Source organism: Prosopis cineraria, unplaced genomic scaffold (genome assembly GCF_029017545.1).
Source record: "Prosopis cineraria cultivar Desert tree isolate PC_DT_omini unplaced genomic scaffold, ASM2901754v1 PC1, whole genome shotgun sequence".
In the NCBI taxonomy this organism is placed as follows: Eukaryota; Viridiplantae; Streptophyta; class Magnoliopsida; order Fabales; family Fabaceae; genus Prosopis; species Prosopis cineraria.
In genome coordinates this window covers 8,468,357-8,485,677 of record NW_026555332.1, presented here as the reverse complement: position 1 = coordinate 8,485,677, position 17,321 = coordinate 8,468,357, and the positions used below count along the sequence as shown (strand labels likewise).

General features: G+C 31.7%; 2 long non-coding RNA genes across 2 annotated transcripts; both read left to right on the top strand.

Annotated features, from left to right (window-relative positions):
* The first annotated feature begins 2,454 nt into the window (after positions 1–2,454).
* LOC129309187 (uncharacterized) lies at positions 2,455–4,033 on the top strand. The gene is made up of 3 exons (XR_008592869.1): positions 2,455–2,521; positions 2,613–2,946; positions 3,963–4,033. It is a non-coding gene; the product is annotated as an uncharacterized LOC129309187 (long non-coding RNA).
* Positions 4,034–15,305: 11,272 nt separating this feature from the next.
* Positions 15,306–15,822, top strand: LOC129310912 (uncharacterized). Its single transcript, XR_008593178.1, has 3 exons — positions 15,306–15,383; positions 15,461–15,558; positions 15,648–15,822. It is a non-coding gene; the product is annotated as an uncharacterized LOC129310912 (long non-coding RNA).
* Positions 15,823–17,321: the final 1,499 nt, after the last annotated feature.

Sequence of the window (17,321 nt, the reverse complement as noted above, 5' to 3'; positions counted from 1 at the left end):
GGTGGATATTTAACCTTTTGGTCAGAAATTTCAAATTTAGATTGAGATTTCCTCCTGACATTACTAAACTCATCTACAAACACCATTCAAAGGTAATTAAAAGTTCTTAAAACTTTAAATTACCATAAATCATATATATTAAAATATAGAAATTAATTATTTTAAAATAATTGGGACCCCAACATACCTTTTGAAAATGGTTCAAACCATCTAGATATTTTTTTTATGCACAATGTAAGCATCTAGGAATGCATAAATACCATATATGGTAAAATAGTGGCAAATAGTCATTTTTTGCCTAATTGGACCATATTCCACGGCATGTGGTACGAAGCTATAAGCCCACGTTCTATGCTATGTGTTGTAGCATGTGCACTATACACCCTAGCAAGAAATATTCTTACCATATTAGTGCATAATTAGAAAATTGATGGGTAGTGATTTTTACCTCCTTTTTACTAGGTATGACATAAAACGGTAAAGATTGGAATGATTCAAGTACTCACATGAAACTTATTTCACAATCTAACTAATGACATAGGCTTCATTTTAATCTAATTTTTATTTTGAAAACAGGACACCTAGACATAAAACGATCGTCTTATGTCATTTATACTCACTTGAGCATTCTAAATCCAAACCTTGTGCCATTAGCTACCTCTAGAGCCTTGACTACATTCAAGCAAAAATTTATTACCTAATTGACTAAACATGTCATCAAAATCCCAAGCGCAAACAAACTTGGCTAATAAAATGCCCTTTTCTACGCACAATAAGGCTTGTTTTTCATATAATCACACATCCACAAAACTTGGCCAAATTTCCAACATTTAAACATTTCAAACACGCAATTATACACTTGCACTAGTATTTTAGCTCTCTATTATATTTTACACATTTCCATATCATAGGGCTAAAATACACATACAGTATTCACACAAGTGCATCAAAATATGATAATGCATTCATATGGCAACTTATAACATTTATATTTAATATACATCAAATTCATTACACAAACTCTGAGATCGCACAGCAATAACCCTACTATGCTTGGCCTGAATCTTTCTCCTTGCTCTTATCACTATTAGAACCTAGAAAATCGTAACCATGGAGTGAGACAGAGTCTCAATAACTAAAATAATTCACATTTATCTATTAACAGGAATAACTATAAACAAGTAAATAAAAAAATCATCATCATCATCCTCATCATCATTTTCATAATGTACACATATAAATATATCCATCTTTATAAAACCATTTTCAAAAGCATGATCATCCTATCTATCCAAGCCTCCACATCACCCCAACTAAACACATAGGCTCTACTGGACTAATCATGTCTACATTAATTTGAGTACACCTTTAGTAATAGAATCATCTAGCTAAATGTGTTCTATATATCCCACTTCTAGATTATGGATCCCCTTATCATACACATGATCAGGGTATCGTTACTCCAATACCGCATCTCACAGATGCTATAAGGAGTGTAAATCTTTAACACCACACTCGTATAGGCACTAAGAAGAGAGTCTCCAACACTGTACTCGTATGGGCATTAAGGAGGGAGATTCTCTAACATGCACTCCATTGAGTACTAAGGAAAATAAATGTTGTATGGTTTTTCACACTACTCTCACTAGTGGTGAACTCTCACCCCCATCATGATCATGCATTTTTACTTTATATACAACCATATATTCACATATGTATATAGTAGATAGCTTATCATTTAATTTTTAAAACAACTTTCCAAAATAGTTTACTATATGGTTCAAATCCCTTTTTAATTCAAACTTATGCAAATTTCCTAAATCATGACAATAATTGAAATTACATATAATATATTACACCAGTTTACTTACAAATAGTTAAACTCACTACTACAAAATATACTTTTTACTACCCTAAATTTACCTTGCTTTTTTTTTTTTAAAAAAAAAGTGAAATAAGAAAAAGAATCGGTGGCAATTTTGTAACTAAGTTACAAATCAAGAAATCTATCTGCGTTGCTTTTTATAAAATTGACCTACAAACAAGAAAAACCACGTCATCTTTGAAGGTAAGGACGAGGCTTTCTCAGAAAACAAAATTATTGTAATAATCCAAAACTTTTAAGTAAATTAAAATCTATGGTAAGGTGTTTTAAGTGTACTTTCATTTATTTTGGAGCTGATACCCTGAGGGGGAATGATGGTTTAGTGGAGATTATGTTGGTATTAGTCTCAAGTTTGGCTTCGAATCCAGAGAGTACCCAAAATGGGATTTCTTTTATTTTTGCTCAGCTCTTGTAAAATTACCATTATACCCTTAAGAGCCATCAGTTACATTTTTCTCTTCTTTGATCATTTTCCCCAGCAGAGTTAATGGAGAGAGTGAGAGAGATCTTAGGTCTAGAAATCTCGCCTTCTATATCTTCAATAGTTTTGTCCGCCGTTGTTGGGAGGTTGAGTTGTGAGTTCGTGCATCGTCACTCGCTTCTCTCTTCCCTACGGTGATGTCGTCTTGTGTGCATGTGGGTTTTGAATTCCATTTCATTCCCTCCTCTGTTCTTAGTGCTTTAAAGGGTGTATTAAACCTTCTCCTTCTTTCTCCTCTTTGTACAGCGTCGCGGGCCATTTCTTCTGCTCCTTCTCTACTCATGTCATCACTGGTGCATCTTGGCTGGAGTCCGTCGCTGTTGTGGCATTTCTGACAGTGAACGTAGCTCCTTGTTCTCACTTTCTTCTGCTAACTCCTCCTTCATTCCTTCTACATGCTGTGGACGGTTATGGAGGAGCTGTTTCCATCACTGTAGGTGATTCAGTTTGCTGGTTCTTCCTCCTTCCCCTGTTCCACGACTGGCCTGCTCTGCTTTTCTTTATCTCTTGTTGTCCCTGTTTAAGAATGAGTGTGGAGATTTTAGTTCCCTTCCTTCGTTTCTGCATTTGAATTTTTTTGGTGAGTTGAACTCGTCTCCCTTTCTCCTTGCAATAGTTATGTGTGTGTGTGTGAGTTGATTGAGTTGTGGAATTTATTCTTGATGGGAATTTGCTTGTGTTGAAGTGACGAAATTTGGGATGCCTAATTAATTCACATATCTTTATCGTAAAATTTTTGGGAGTTTGAATTGATGAAGAAAGACTTGGAATATTACTTTAAGGTTGACGCTTGCAAGGTGTTTGATAAATTACCTCTTAGAAAAAGTTTTGTTTGAATATGTATTTTTTTGAAATTTCACTAATTCTTACAAGCAGTATGATTAGATTTGGTGATTACAGTCCATGAACTTGGCTTGAATCTTGCAAAGAAATTTGATTATGAAGTTAATAGATAATTGATTGAATTCTTAGAGGTTGTATGATTATTAATAAATTGTTGGACAAGATATTTAAATGTTAAAAATATCCCCATGGAATAGTTAACTACGATTAAAGTATTATGGAGAAATTTTTGTAATATAAATGATGGTGTTTGTTAATATATATATATATATATATATAGAAAAGTTGGATTAGAGTAATCAAGTATATTAGGTGTATTGAGGGTAGAAATTTAGAGTTTAGGTAATTCAATTTTTACGTTGATAATTGAGAAGTGCAAATATTGTTTGAATAGGTATATCTACATGATATATATAGTATATATATATATTTGATTAAATTCAATGTTCTTTCTACATGTGAATAATAATAATAATAATAATAATAATAATTAATAATAATAATAAGTTAAATTGTCTACTTTAAATTTGTCATGAAATTGGATTGGAAACGTGTTCATTGAGTTGTGAATAGTGGCCTTAATTGATTTAAGGAGCTTGGATTGATGCTTGAATATTTGCCAAGTATAAGATTATAAATTACATACTTCGAATAAAGTGAACTTGTGGGGGGGGGGGAATTGATAAATCACATATTGTTTAGTGAAGGAAGTAGAGTCATTGTTAAAGAAAGTTGTTTGTTCTTCTTGTCTAGGTAATAGAATAGCTTAAGAGAAAAGATGAGGTGTTTAGAAGGAAGAGGTTATAATTTTGACGGTTTATCAGGTAAGTGAATAGCGTCCTAATAATTTAATAGTATATTCATTTTCTTAATTAAAAATTTGATTTACATAATATATGTATCTAATGTTTGTGTTTTAATCTTGTTATTTACTATTATATAAGGAAAATCTTGCTTTACAATAAATCTTGTAAAAGGAATTGGAATTTGTTTTTCAAACAAATATTCACAAGTACTACTATGTTAATATTGATTGATTTTATGAGTTAAAGAATAATTATTTATTATGATTCACGCATGGGATTTATATACAGATGCATTCAATTATGTTAAGTTTGATGAGTAATTTGGAAAAAAAGATAATATTTGATTTTAGACCCATGCATGTTTGATTTGAAATCTAGGATTAAATCAGAATGCTAGTTGCTAATAGCAGTACTGTTAGCCCTTGGTGCACCATGGTACACTTAGCTAGCAGGGTGCTTGAAGGAGTGCTAGCCCAATGCGATGGCCAATGCATGTGGAATGGAGGGACTGTTATTCATGAGCATCGTATTCACGCTTGTTTTCATAGGCTTCATGCCTACGCTTGTTTTGTGGCTCCTGCCACTCTTGTTTCGTGACTTTTAGTTGAACTTGACTGGTTATTTACTCTCGTGGACTATGTGTCCATGCTTGTTAGTTATTTACCCTTATGGACTTTGTGCCCATACTTGTTGTCCGTTTTGATGAAGTCTCATTAAAGAATATTTGAAATTTCTATTTTTAAACCAATTTTGTTAAACAAGATTATTTCTGTTTAATAAATTTTTTATAAGTTATGCTATTTTTATCCATTTGATATGAATATGGTATTTAGGAAGTGAACTTTGATTGACATGTTATCCTCACATAAAGATGTTTTATATTAAGTGTTTAAATAAATATTTTTATTTGAGTTATGCACTCCTACCATTTTTTATGACTAATTTAGTTTAATTCATGTTTATTCCATTTATATTTACTTTCTATTTTTCTTTAATCTTAATCTAGGATGTTATTCACTAGAAAGGATATTTTTAGCCCCAAATGGCACCGAACTTGTATCTCAAGGTATTCATTGAGGAGTTTTATTGCTGGACTAAAGTGGAAGAATTATTTAAGACAAGTCTCAATTTGATGTGAATTAGAACTTTGTATTTTTGTCTGAGTCTAGCCTTGTGCTCTATGTAGATTGTAGGTAGGATCCTCGTCTTTTTTTAAAATTGTATATTTGACTTAATATTATAAATTGTTGTTATAGAAATTTCTAGAGGTCCTATTTTCAGAAGACATTTTGCCGAAATTTATTTATAAGTTAGTGATCTCTAGTTTATATGAAAAGTATGGTGAGAATTTTTAATCATCATATTAAGGTTTTTAAAGTATTAACTTAGGAGTTTCTCCTATTAAGGCTTAAGGGATGTTAGTTTTGTGTCTATATCCCGTGCCGGTCACACCTAATTTTAGGGTGTGTCCATATCCTGTGGATAAGTATTTTTTTTTAATTTACAAAAGTTCATAGGAAACCCTTTAGCTCTTTAAATCTCACAACTTTTGTAACAACACGGCCCCCAGCCCCTTACGCTAGCGAATGCGGTGCTGGCACATGTTCCCTCACTGGCCCATGTGCAACTTTTCCCATGATAGTACATGGGTTATTCCTCACCCCACTAAAAAGGTCTTTTGAATCCTTCCCAGATATCGAGCCCCCAACCTCTCCTACCTTAGTGAACCCTGGTACCATTGAGTTACTTAACCCAATGGTACTAAGGTTGGTCACAACTTCACTAAGGTAGGAGAAGTTGGGGGCTTGATCCCTGGGAAAGTACTAAAAGATCTCTTTGATGGGGTGAGGAATAACCCCATGTACTACCATGGGGAAAGTTGCACATGAGCTCGTGAGGGGACATGTCCCAGCACCACATTCGCCAACGTAAGGGGTTAGGTGCCGTGTTGTTACATAAAAGGCACCTTTTATGTAACAGTCCTCACCCTACCCCACTAGGGGTCTTTTGGACTGGGCCAACTCATATCACTATAGCAGAAGCCAGCTTTCCCCAAGGTGGTACTTGGGTTATTCCTCACCCCACCAAAGAGGTCTTTTGAAACTTTCTCAAACTTGAACCTCCAACCTCTACCACCTTAAGGAAGTTGAAGTTAAGTTTAGTATTATTGAGTCAAGTGACCTAATGATATCAGGATTGGCCACAACTTCACTAAGGTAGTAGAGGTTGGAGGCTCAATCCCTACGAAGGTTCCAAAAGACTTTTTTGGTACGGTGAGAAATAATCCATGTACTACTATGAATAAAGTCGCATGTGGGCCCGTCAGGGGACACGTGCCAGCACCGTATTCGCCAACATAAGGGGCTGGGGACTATGCTGTTACAACTTTTAGCTCAATGAACTCACTGAACAGCTCCTCTCCCTAAACCTCACTAAACTCGAACCCAAACCCATCCCTTATCGAACTTGAACCCTTCACCCATCCCTTTATCAAGCTTAAACCCTTCGAAAAACATCTCTTAGTTAGTGCTGAGACCTATCCTCTCGTCACTGCTCCTGGAATTGAGTCTCCGATCCATTTTCCGCTGCTTCCTATCACATTTGTTCTTGCTGTCGCGTCTTCATTCATTGCCTATCTCCTTTGCTTGATTTGTTCCCACTGATTATGGTAAGAAATTGTGTATTCAATTCCCAATTTGATTTGATGTTTTTGTTTAATCTTTTTTCCCTTTATACAAACCCTATATATGTTTATTTTTTTCCAAAATCAGATATGAAGGTTTATGATTCCAAATCTAGTTTTCGGGGTAAGTGAATAAATACTTTTATTTTAATGGCTTACACACACTCATCTAGCTGTCATCGCAGAATCCATCACTCAAAGGACATAGCGGATATCATTGGCTTTTGGATTATGATTGATTTTAGGTTTATGCAACAATAGGTTATTTATTTTAGATCGTGATTCATTTCAGGTTTCAAGATTTGTGTCTTCTTGTTTGGAATGTTTTCTATTTATTTTATAATGGTACAAGTATTTTGCCTGAGTCTGCTAATTGCATCTCTTTCTCCTTTTTCTTTTTCTAGTTGCATGTCATGAACTAATGGTAATATATTAAATATGTGTCTCTTTTAGGTATGTTTTGTGTTATGTGGCTATTTGATGAGCCTTGTGAGGTGGCTCTTGTTTATTGATCAATGGCATGGGACATGTGGTTGCCTTATTAGGCTACAACAGGTAGTAGTAGTAGTAGTATGAGTTTATTTCAATATTCAACTCAAAACTTAAGATTATTTATAGTTGTAGAAACTTTTTGAGAAGCATATTTGCCGTTGGGGATTATTATTATCTGTGAAATGTCTTGTGGCTAATCAGTTGACTACAGAGTCCCTAATTTATGGAGTAACTTTTTGAGAAGTATATTTTTCTAGTTTCATGCTTCGCGCTAGTCCTTTTATGCTAGCTAGGACACACATTGAAAGCTCATTTTCTACACACAGTATGTACATTATATTTAGGTGTATTATTTAGTATTCACTTTTTATTATTTTTATTATTCAAAGTAGAAATGAGAGGATAAGAGTAGAAATGAGAGGATAAGTGTAAAAAAGAAAAGGCGTAATAATGAGACAGTTACCATTTTGATTGATGATGCAAGCAAAGCAGAGAAACTAGTAGTGACTCTATAATTTTGCTTTTTTGAGTAAAAGAAGAAACAAATTATAAGTTGGAGATTAACTAGAAATAGGTGGCCATCAACATTATACTCTTTTTATTATATATATATATATATTTATTTATTTATTTACTTATTTATAATTATAATATCTTAGTATATGGTATAAAGGTTGACATAATGACATTTGATAGCACCTGAGTCTTGCGATCAGTGTTCCTCTTTACTATCGTTAGTCTTATAAGTACTACCTTATTTGGTCATTATTATCATAGAAAATCACAGTCAAACTAATTTATATGAGTTAATTTTGCCCTTTGAATGAATATACCTATGCATGTGACTTGGTTTTAGTAGTACAAAGGTACTCTTGTAAGCCAATAATTACATAAAAATATTTTAAAAAATGATCCTAGAAACACTGTTCTAAGTCAATAATTTATTTAGATATGACCAAATATAATGCTAGTGGCAGATGATATCCAGTTACCTCCATTTTCAACTTCAAATTAAGCAGAGTCTTGATAATATACTCTTACTTAGGAGGTTTGCTCTCTTTGTTCTGTGTTTTATTATGATGTATTGACATGAATTTTGATGATGGTATCATTTTATATCTATAGGGTAATATCACAGCATCAAAAGATTTTTTTTTCTTTTAATGATGACAATTATATGATCATTCAACTTTACTTTGTCATCATTGTATTGATGATGGAGAAAAATAAAAAAGCATGACTGATTCTTATTCTTATTTAGATCTAATTTCTTAAATTAGTTTTTATTACAGAAGCATACTTGAGCGTGGAGAGCTCAAGTCTATTCATTGGTTAGCTGAAGCAGTAAGCTCTCTCTCTCTCTCTCTCTCGACTTATTATCATCATCAATGACAAAATCTCACTTTATCTAAGAACCTGAAATTGTCTGCCTCAATCTTGAAATGTTTTTCATTAAATTTAAGAAGGACAGTGGATTATTTCTTGCTCCTATCCCACTCGCTTATCAAACAAAGTGAATTTTATGGTTCTATGGAAAAGGATAGGCAGAAATTACGAGATAAAGTTTAGATACAACCGCTAGGCATTGATGCTAAGGAGATGTTCTATTATAGTTGAGCTTTAACTTCAAAAGATTATGATTTCATTCATGCTATTGTTCTAGTGTCCTTATCTTACCTACATTATTTGAATTAATTGTCATTTTCTTTTATTAAGTTATGAATAGACCATGTGGTATTTAAATGTGTTGTATGAGACTTGCATGATTTGTATTTTTAACATGCTTGTTACTATTTATGTTGTTTATGTTTCATGACATTATTAATTTATAATTCTATGATTCCATAACTAAAATATCATTTTGGCAAAAAGGTTTTAATCTATTATTATTTTTCTCCATCTATTTTTTAATAATATAGGGTGTTTTTGTGGATTGATGGTGATTTCAAATAATTTTCAATCCAAAAAAGCCCTTTTTTTAAATAAATGTTAGACTTTTTAGCTTGCTTTTTTTAAAAAGTGACATACAAAAATCTACTATTTACGTCCCTCTTTTAACAAAACGCAACGTGGTATCAGAAACCATGTCACTTTTTGTTAAAAAGGGACGTAGAAAGTTTACTAACTACGTCCCCTTTTTAACAAAAAATGATGTGGTTTGTTTAGAAACCATGTCACTTTTGGTTAAAAAGTAATGTGGACAGTCTTATCCATGTCATCCTTAAAAGTGATATGGATAAGCTAAATTTATAGGTCGCTCAATATCATGTCCCCCCAATAGTGACATTGAAAGGTCTAAAATAGCAATGTTAAAAAGGCTTTTTGTAGTAGTGACTAGTTAATAAATAGAATAAATTATTTAGTTAGCTCAACTCTTTTGTTTCTAGAAATGATCACCTATGGTACTTTTAATGTAATGACTCTAAATTTTAAATTAAACGGTCACAGTTAGTTTCTTCCCTCACCAACCTTCTCCTTTGTTCGTCAAAGCTGCTGCCGTTAGGAGTGGTGCACGCTGAATGATTTCTTTTCTCTTCCTTGGTTGCTGTCATGGGAGTTCGGTAGGTGTGTAGATTTCTTGTTCTTCTTTTCTTTCATTGTTGTTGGTTGCTGAATTGAAATCTTCAAACCCCTTAATTTTTCGGTCAACCGTTGGGAGTGTTGAGCTATATACCGTTTTGGTTCTCATCATTTTTCAAAGTCGGCTCTGTCTTGCTTCTTTCTTATACCGTGATTTTGCTAGCTATAGGTGCAAGATAGTGATGGAGACTCATGGTTTAGATAAGTTTCATATTGTATCTCTTCTTCCTCTAGCTTTTAGCGTGCTCATCCTTGAAAGGGTATGAGATCTGAACTTTTACTTCTTTCTTTCTGCTATTTGGCCGAGAATTTAGGGAATGTTGATGAGATTGATAAAATAAAAATCAATTCTTTTCCTATTGTTATTTGCTTATTAGAAGTATGAATTGGGAGTTTTATTTATTCGAGGCTTCAAGATGGAAATTTGCTTGAAAGAAATACCTTATATTTATTTATTTAAGTATGAGAAAATTTTTAAATGAATGAGTTTGGGTGTATGGTGCTGTTGATAATGAATTTTCTTGGTGTTGGATTGTTGGTTTCAAGGCTATATGGAACACTATTGTATAGATTGATACAATGTTATTATGGGAATTATTTGTGAGTGCTTCCAAGATGTTTGTGTAAATGATTATGATAAGAGTAATGTGTTAACCCACTGATATAATTTAATTTGGAATTTAGCAACCGAGAAGAAGGAAATTATACTATAGAATAAGAGTTTAAGTTGATGTTGAGAAAACTTTAAGAAATTGCATTTGAGCTTGAAAGTGGGGTTATCTATTTTATATCAAGGGGCTACTTCTAAACTTAACTTGGAATGTCCATGGAGTGTTTGTTAAAATATTTAAGAAAGGAATTAGAGCTGGATTGAAAAAGTATTAGAGTCTTATTAGGTGCTTATTATAAATTGAGCCTTGATGCACTCAAGGTGTTTGGAAAAAAAAATGCTTGAAAGAAAATTGGCAAAAATGCAAGTTGCTAAATTTTTATATTATTAGTTTTAAAGGAATATGTATAAGTGGTGGCTCAAGTAATTAGATTGGAATCTTGGGGTGTATTTAAGGTAGATAATGTTGAATAATGGTTATGGTGCTTCATTAAGAGTTGAAAAGGTATAAAAGAAATAGAAGGTCTTCTATTGCTCTAGTTGGGTCATGATAAGTTACTAAATTGATAATGAAATTGTTAGTTGTGTATATTTAATTGTGATGTTATTTGGGATCAATTTATATGCCATTAATTATTTGAGAAAATTACTTGGCAAGTGAAATTAAAGAATGTCGAGAGAATTTATTGGGGTAAAAAGAATTTTATTAGTGTTGAAGGTTAGGTTGTTAAATATTTACTTAATTTAAGAAAAGAATATATAAATGATTTTAGGATTTTTGATTTACTTGTTAGGCAATTAATGGCACTATTGGAATTAAAGTGAGAAATTGAAGTGAACAAATTTAAGAATTCTTGGAGAATTTCTTAGGTGACTGGGTAGCGTCTCAGGTAAATTTCTTATGAAGTGTTTATAAAAATCCTTTTATTTAAGTTTTAATAATATTAGTTCTTTATAAGTTATATGAACATTCTTGTCCATTCTATTTTTTTAATAATGTGTTTTATATAATAATTATGTTATTAATGAAGATATCTTGATTTTACTAATAATTTATGTTATTAATTAGTAATGACTGAAGTTAATACATGACCAACAATGTTGCTTTTCAAAAACAACTTCATTGCTTTACTTTCTGTTTGGTATGCAAATTTTTAATACAACAACTCGTGCATGGAGGATATGAAAATGAGTATGTGAATGAAAGATGGTAGCTGAATTGTATATTTTGAAAAGTGAAAAATTTTAAAATTGTTTTTCAACTCCATGCATGCTTAGTTTAAATAGGGGGACTAAGTTTAAAACGCTAGATGCTAATGGCAATTCCGTTAACCCTTGGCATGCCATGGTACACCTAGCTAGTAGGGTACTTGTAGGAGGTGCTAGCTCCGTGCGTAGGCCAACACATATGGAATGGAGGGATGGACATTCGTGAGCATCATATTCACGCTTGTTTCGTGGGCTTAGTGCCTGCACTTGTTTCGTGGCTTCTAGCCGCGCTTATTGATTATTTACCCTCGTGGGCTGTGTGTCCACACTTTTCGTTCTGATAAAGCCCTCTTGGAATTAAATTAAAAATTTATTATTTTTATATTAATTCTCTAAAATCATTCTACCTAATTTTATCATTACTTGAAATTTTTATATTCTATAAACAGTACAAATTTTGGATAAATTTATTGTTCTATTATTATTGTTTAATTTCACGATTGTATTATTGAAAAAACTTGTTCTTTATTATTAGTTCAAGTATTTGTCTCATTATTTCATTAACCTGTTTAAACTAAATTTATTAGTTCTATCTTTATAAATTTTTTTAATTAAAACTTTGTTTAGGACGCTATTCACCTGAAAAATTTGCTTTGATATTAGATAGTGAAATTGACTCTGCACCTTCTGCTGACCGGAGGAACATAATTGTTTTTCTGGAACCTTGGAAGCATGCATTAGTTACTTTTGATGTAAATATATTTTGTATTATGAAATGTTAACTCAATGCTCCACGTATACCGTAGTTAGATCTTAGCCTTAACTTGTTAGTATAAATTTATTGAATTGGCTGATAGGTTTTATTGTTGTAGAAATTTCGAGAGGTCCAAATTACTGGGTAGATTTTGCCAAAATTTCTACAAAACATTTAAACTTTACGAACTGAATTATTATTTTATATAACTTAGATATCGATATTTTAGCTTAACCTCTAGCTAATTAAGGTTTATGGAATATGAATTCACATCATATTTCATGCCAGTCATACCCTTAATATCAAGGTGTGACATTTAAGCTATAGGCTTCCTCTTGCTCAAGTCAACATGTGAGCACATCAATCTACACAATTTAGCACTATAAGTCAATTATCAAATTGACCACAAGTATTAATTATCACAATTAATCTCATTAGTTGCAATTAACTAGATAATCACTTTTACTTAACCATCTTAGGTCCTAACTATTCTCCTTAAGCCTTTTACCACTTATATTAGCTTCAATACAATTCACACTAGAATTTTACTCTTTTAAACTTCTCAATTTAGGCTAAGTTGAGTCTATAGCCTCAAAGCTCAATCATTAATCTCAAGCCAGTCGTAAAACTTTAGTTTAATTCTCAAGAATCTTTTTATTATTTAAGAATAAGAAAACAACCCCTTAAATACTACTACAGAAATGAGTATATATGATAGGCCTTATTGGACGGTTATAATTATAACCGTCCAATAAATTATAATATTGGACGGTTCAATAAATAATCATCCAATATAAGAGATATATTAGACAGTTAATTTTAGAACCGTCCAATATATGTTTGAATTTTTCCCTTTCCCAAAATTTTTTTTAAGACTTTATTGGACAGTTATTATGAATAACTGTCCGATAAAGCTTATCAATATTAGACAATTAATATTTTCACCATCCAATATGTGCTTTTATATCTGCTCCAAATTTCAGTTCCATTTTTGGCATCCTCTCTCCCTTAAGTTCTAGATCTAATTTTCAGCGTCTCTCCTTCAGTCTCCTCTCCTCTCATTTCGGCCATTGATCTCTTCCAAGCTCTCTCTTGCTCTCCCACGCCTCTCTTCTCCTGCTTTGCCACCGAAGACTTGTCTCCCACAACTCTTGTCTCTCCTCACGCCCCCCCATTCCGTAAGTGCTTGCATTTTCTCTTCTCATTTCTTCTAAATCTCTTGCTCTCTAAAACGATTTAACTTAGTTTTTGTATTTCATTATTGTATGGATTACTGATTCTTGATTGGGCTTTTGGTTTGTTAGATTAGATTATATTGATTTTGAGTGTTATTGGTGTCGCACGCAAGCTGTTAGGTAAAATGCTTCATAGAAAAAATGACCTTTAGCAAGAACCCACATAAAATTTAAGTTATGGGTCGCTTGAAAATGCATGTTAGATTAATAATATAAGATTAGAAGAGAGTTATATTTAGTTTTTATTTTTATCTGAATTTATTGTCTATTTTTTATGTATTTTTTGTTTGAACAATATTTAACTAGTTTGAGTGAAAAAATTTTATCGTTTGATTCTTTGATTGATGATTGAGTAGTATATGAAGTTTCATGGTAATTGAAATTGTATATGAGTACTTTTAGCTTACTCAAAATTATTATTTATATGTAATTTGTAGTTTTAAATAACATGTGATATTGTTGTTTTTAATGATGATGATAATGTGATTGGAATGAGGGCAAAATGCTTAGGGAAATTTTATTTTTATGTCGTTATGCTACCAAATTTTTGTTTGAAATTAATAGTTTGGCATTTTAAGGGCCCTTTTGTTTAACTTTTTTTAAATCAAAAGGAAAATTTTTATATAAGAAAAAAATTTATTTGTTTTGAATAGGGGTAGAAAATTTCAATGAAATCAATTTTTATAAATTAATGATATATAATTTTTATAATAGTTGAGTCTATATATTAATGTTAATATTGAAATATATATATATATATATATATTACTTATTATTATAAGTAAAAAATGATTTTTATGATTGTAATCAACATAAAATAATTCTTAATTTTTTTAAAATGCCTAAAGAAATTATAAAAATAAATGTTATAAATTATTTATAATTTATAAATAAAAGAATTCACTTGTTGGCAAGTTTTCACATAAGATAAAATACTTACAATTAATTTAATATAATTGTAAGTATTATCTTAAATTTAATTATCTTAGAGAGGGATTGTGTGTGTGTGTGTGTGTGTGTGTGTGTGTGTGTGTGTGTGTGTGTGAAAGTATGTGGCTCATGATTGATTGAGTTAGTAATTAATATATTCATTAAACTAATTCTTTCAATATGATTGAGTCACTAATATCATTTCTCTCAACAATTCTTGTTAGATTGAGAGAGCTTATGGATAAGAAATGGATGTCTGTGAATAGAGTTACAAACGAATATGTCAATGGGTTAAAGGAGTTCATTAGATTCGCACTAGAGCATGAGACAGACCATAATAGCATTATATGCCCTTGTGTAAAATGTGGCCTCTTGAAGCGGGTTAGTGCAAGCGAGTTGGAAGATCATTTAGTGTGTTTTGAAATTGATCATACTTATACATGTTGGCATAAGCATAATGAGTCGAGGGGTACGATCAATAGAAGCCGTGAGTATAGCAATACGTATATGTCACATGATTTCAAAACAAGTATAGATGAGGATGATCGTATTGAAGAGATGACAAATGTTGTTGAAGAGAAACTCCGAGATTGTCCAGATATACTTAAGAGGTTGACAAATAATGCAAGGACACCTTTATTTATTAGATTCTGCTAGTGGGCAGCCAGATAATAGACCAGATATGATGGAATTATTTAATTTATAAGTTTATATTTTGATTAATATTTCTATATTTTTTTCATTTTAAATTTCTAACTTTAACTTATTTTCTTTCTTGTCAGGGCTGTGGTGCTTTATCGTACTGAAAAGAACTTCCTGTACCATTAAAGTACAAGTTATATGATCTAGCCTACCCTAATTGGAAGATATTAAAGGTACTTCTCACTACTAATTTTAACAATCAATTTTAGCTAATTAATTCAATAACATGTTTATTGGTTTTTCTATGTAGTGCCCACGACAAATAGCATATAGCAAGGATTGTGGAATTGCATCATGAGATTTCTTAAAGACATCATTACTCATGGGATGACTCTAATGCCCCCTACGGTATGTATGTTATTTACATTAAATTATATGTGATTATGAATTTTAATTTGTTGAAATAATTAACTTGTTGTCATATTACATTATTACAGTATTATCCTAATTCATATTGTGAAGAATTTGGGGATTGTCACATCAACGAAGTTATTGAGGAATAGTATAAGTACATTTTTCAGCTGTGAGCCAAAATAAGTAAATTGCACTTTTTCATTTTAGTTTTTATAATTTAGAATAATCTTGGTTTAGTCTAGCAAACAACTTTATTTTACTTAGCACTATGTTGAGCAATTGTATGGGTAACAAATTTTTTTATTTTAATAAAATTTTTAGTTTACTATAATTCAATTTAGTTTAGTATAATTATGGATTAGACTAAATTGAATTGAACTGGTCTGTATTTGCATTATACTATTGCAGGGGGGTTGCAAGAAATGCAGCCAGTGTATTTAAAAAAATTGCAATATATTAGATGGTAATTTACTATAATCGTCCAATATAATGAAAATATTGGACGATTATTTACTATAACCATCCAATATATTATTATATTGGACGGTTATGATTAGAATCGTCCAATATGTATCAATATATTAGACAATTATGACCAGAATCATCCAATATGTCCATATATTAGACGATTCTTAAAATAACAGTCCAATATATTGTTTCCCTGTACCACTTATTCTGACACTATATTGGATGGGTGATTGAACTATCCAATATTAAGAACTGTCCAATATTTATTTTATTAATATAAGACGATCTCATATTGGACGATTCATAACCGTCTAATATAGGAAAAAATAACCGTCCAATATTTCCTTTTCTGCAGTAGTGAAAACTTTCCAATTCAATTTCTTTATATTCCAAACAAAGAAAAATTAGGGTAGAATAGGAGCATAGAAAGGTACAAAACTTACCCAATAAGCAAGAGGTCGAAACTAACTCCGAGGTGCTTAAAAACTCATGCCCTAGCAGAGTTTTCCTCCTCCTCCTCCTCTTTAGTTTTTTTTCCCTTTTTTCTTCTCTCCTTTTGAGCTGACCATTAGAATTTAAAGTCAAAATTCTATTCCATGCATGCGACACATGCAACTTATTCGAGGCCTATGGTATAGTGAGAAAAATCTCACTATAGATTACGCTCTGCTCCGGTCTGCCATTTGTTCACTTAATCTTAATCATTCAATAGCAAAACAAGCCAAAATATCAATTCACCATCTAAAAATCCTGGTTATTCAATTAATCCACTAATTTACTAATTCACTCTTAATTAGCAATCAGTTTTTAGATTAAGAATTTAGGATGTTGCATCTCCTCCTGGAATAAACTTCTTCACTATAACCACTATGTTCATCTCCTTGGAAAGTTTTCAATTCTCTAAGTTCTCTTTCAAATTAAGTAAGCTTCTCATAAAGAGCCTTAGCATAATCAACTTTAGGTTTTTGGGAAGAGTATTCCTTTGAGCAAGAATACTTACTTACGATGTACCTGAAATGTTAGTGTGGTAAAATAAAAAATTTGGACCTCATATGCTCACTCATGTGTCTCACTCAATAGAATGTCACTTGTGTTTATCATTCTTTTAATGTGTGGTTAAACACTCTTCACTCGAATTCTATTTGACAAAGTTCTAGGTGAGAAACGATGATGTGAGATAACAGTTATGGTGAAACTAACATCAAGTTACAAAGGAAGTGTAAAAGATAAGTTATGATAAGGCAGGTGAGATAAAATGAGATTGGATGTGATGTGATAAGATAAAATAT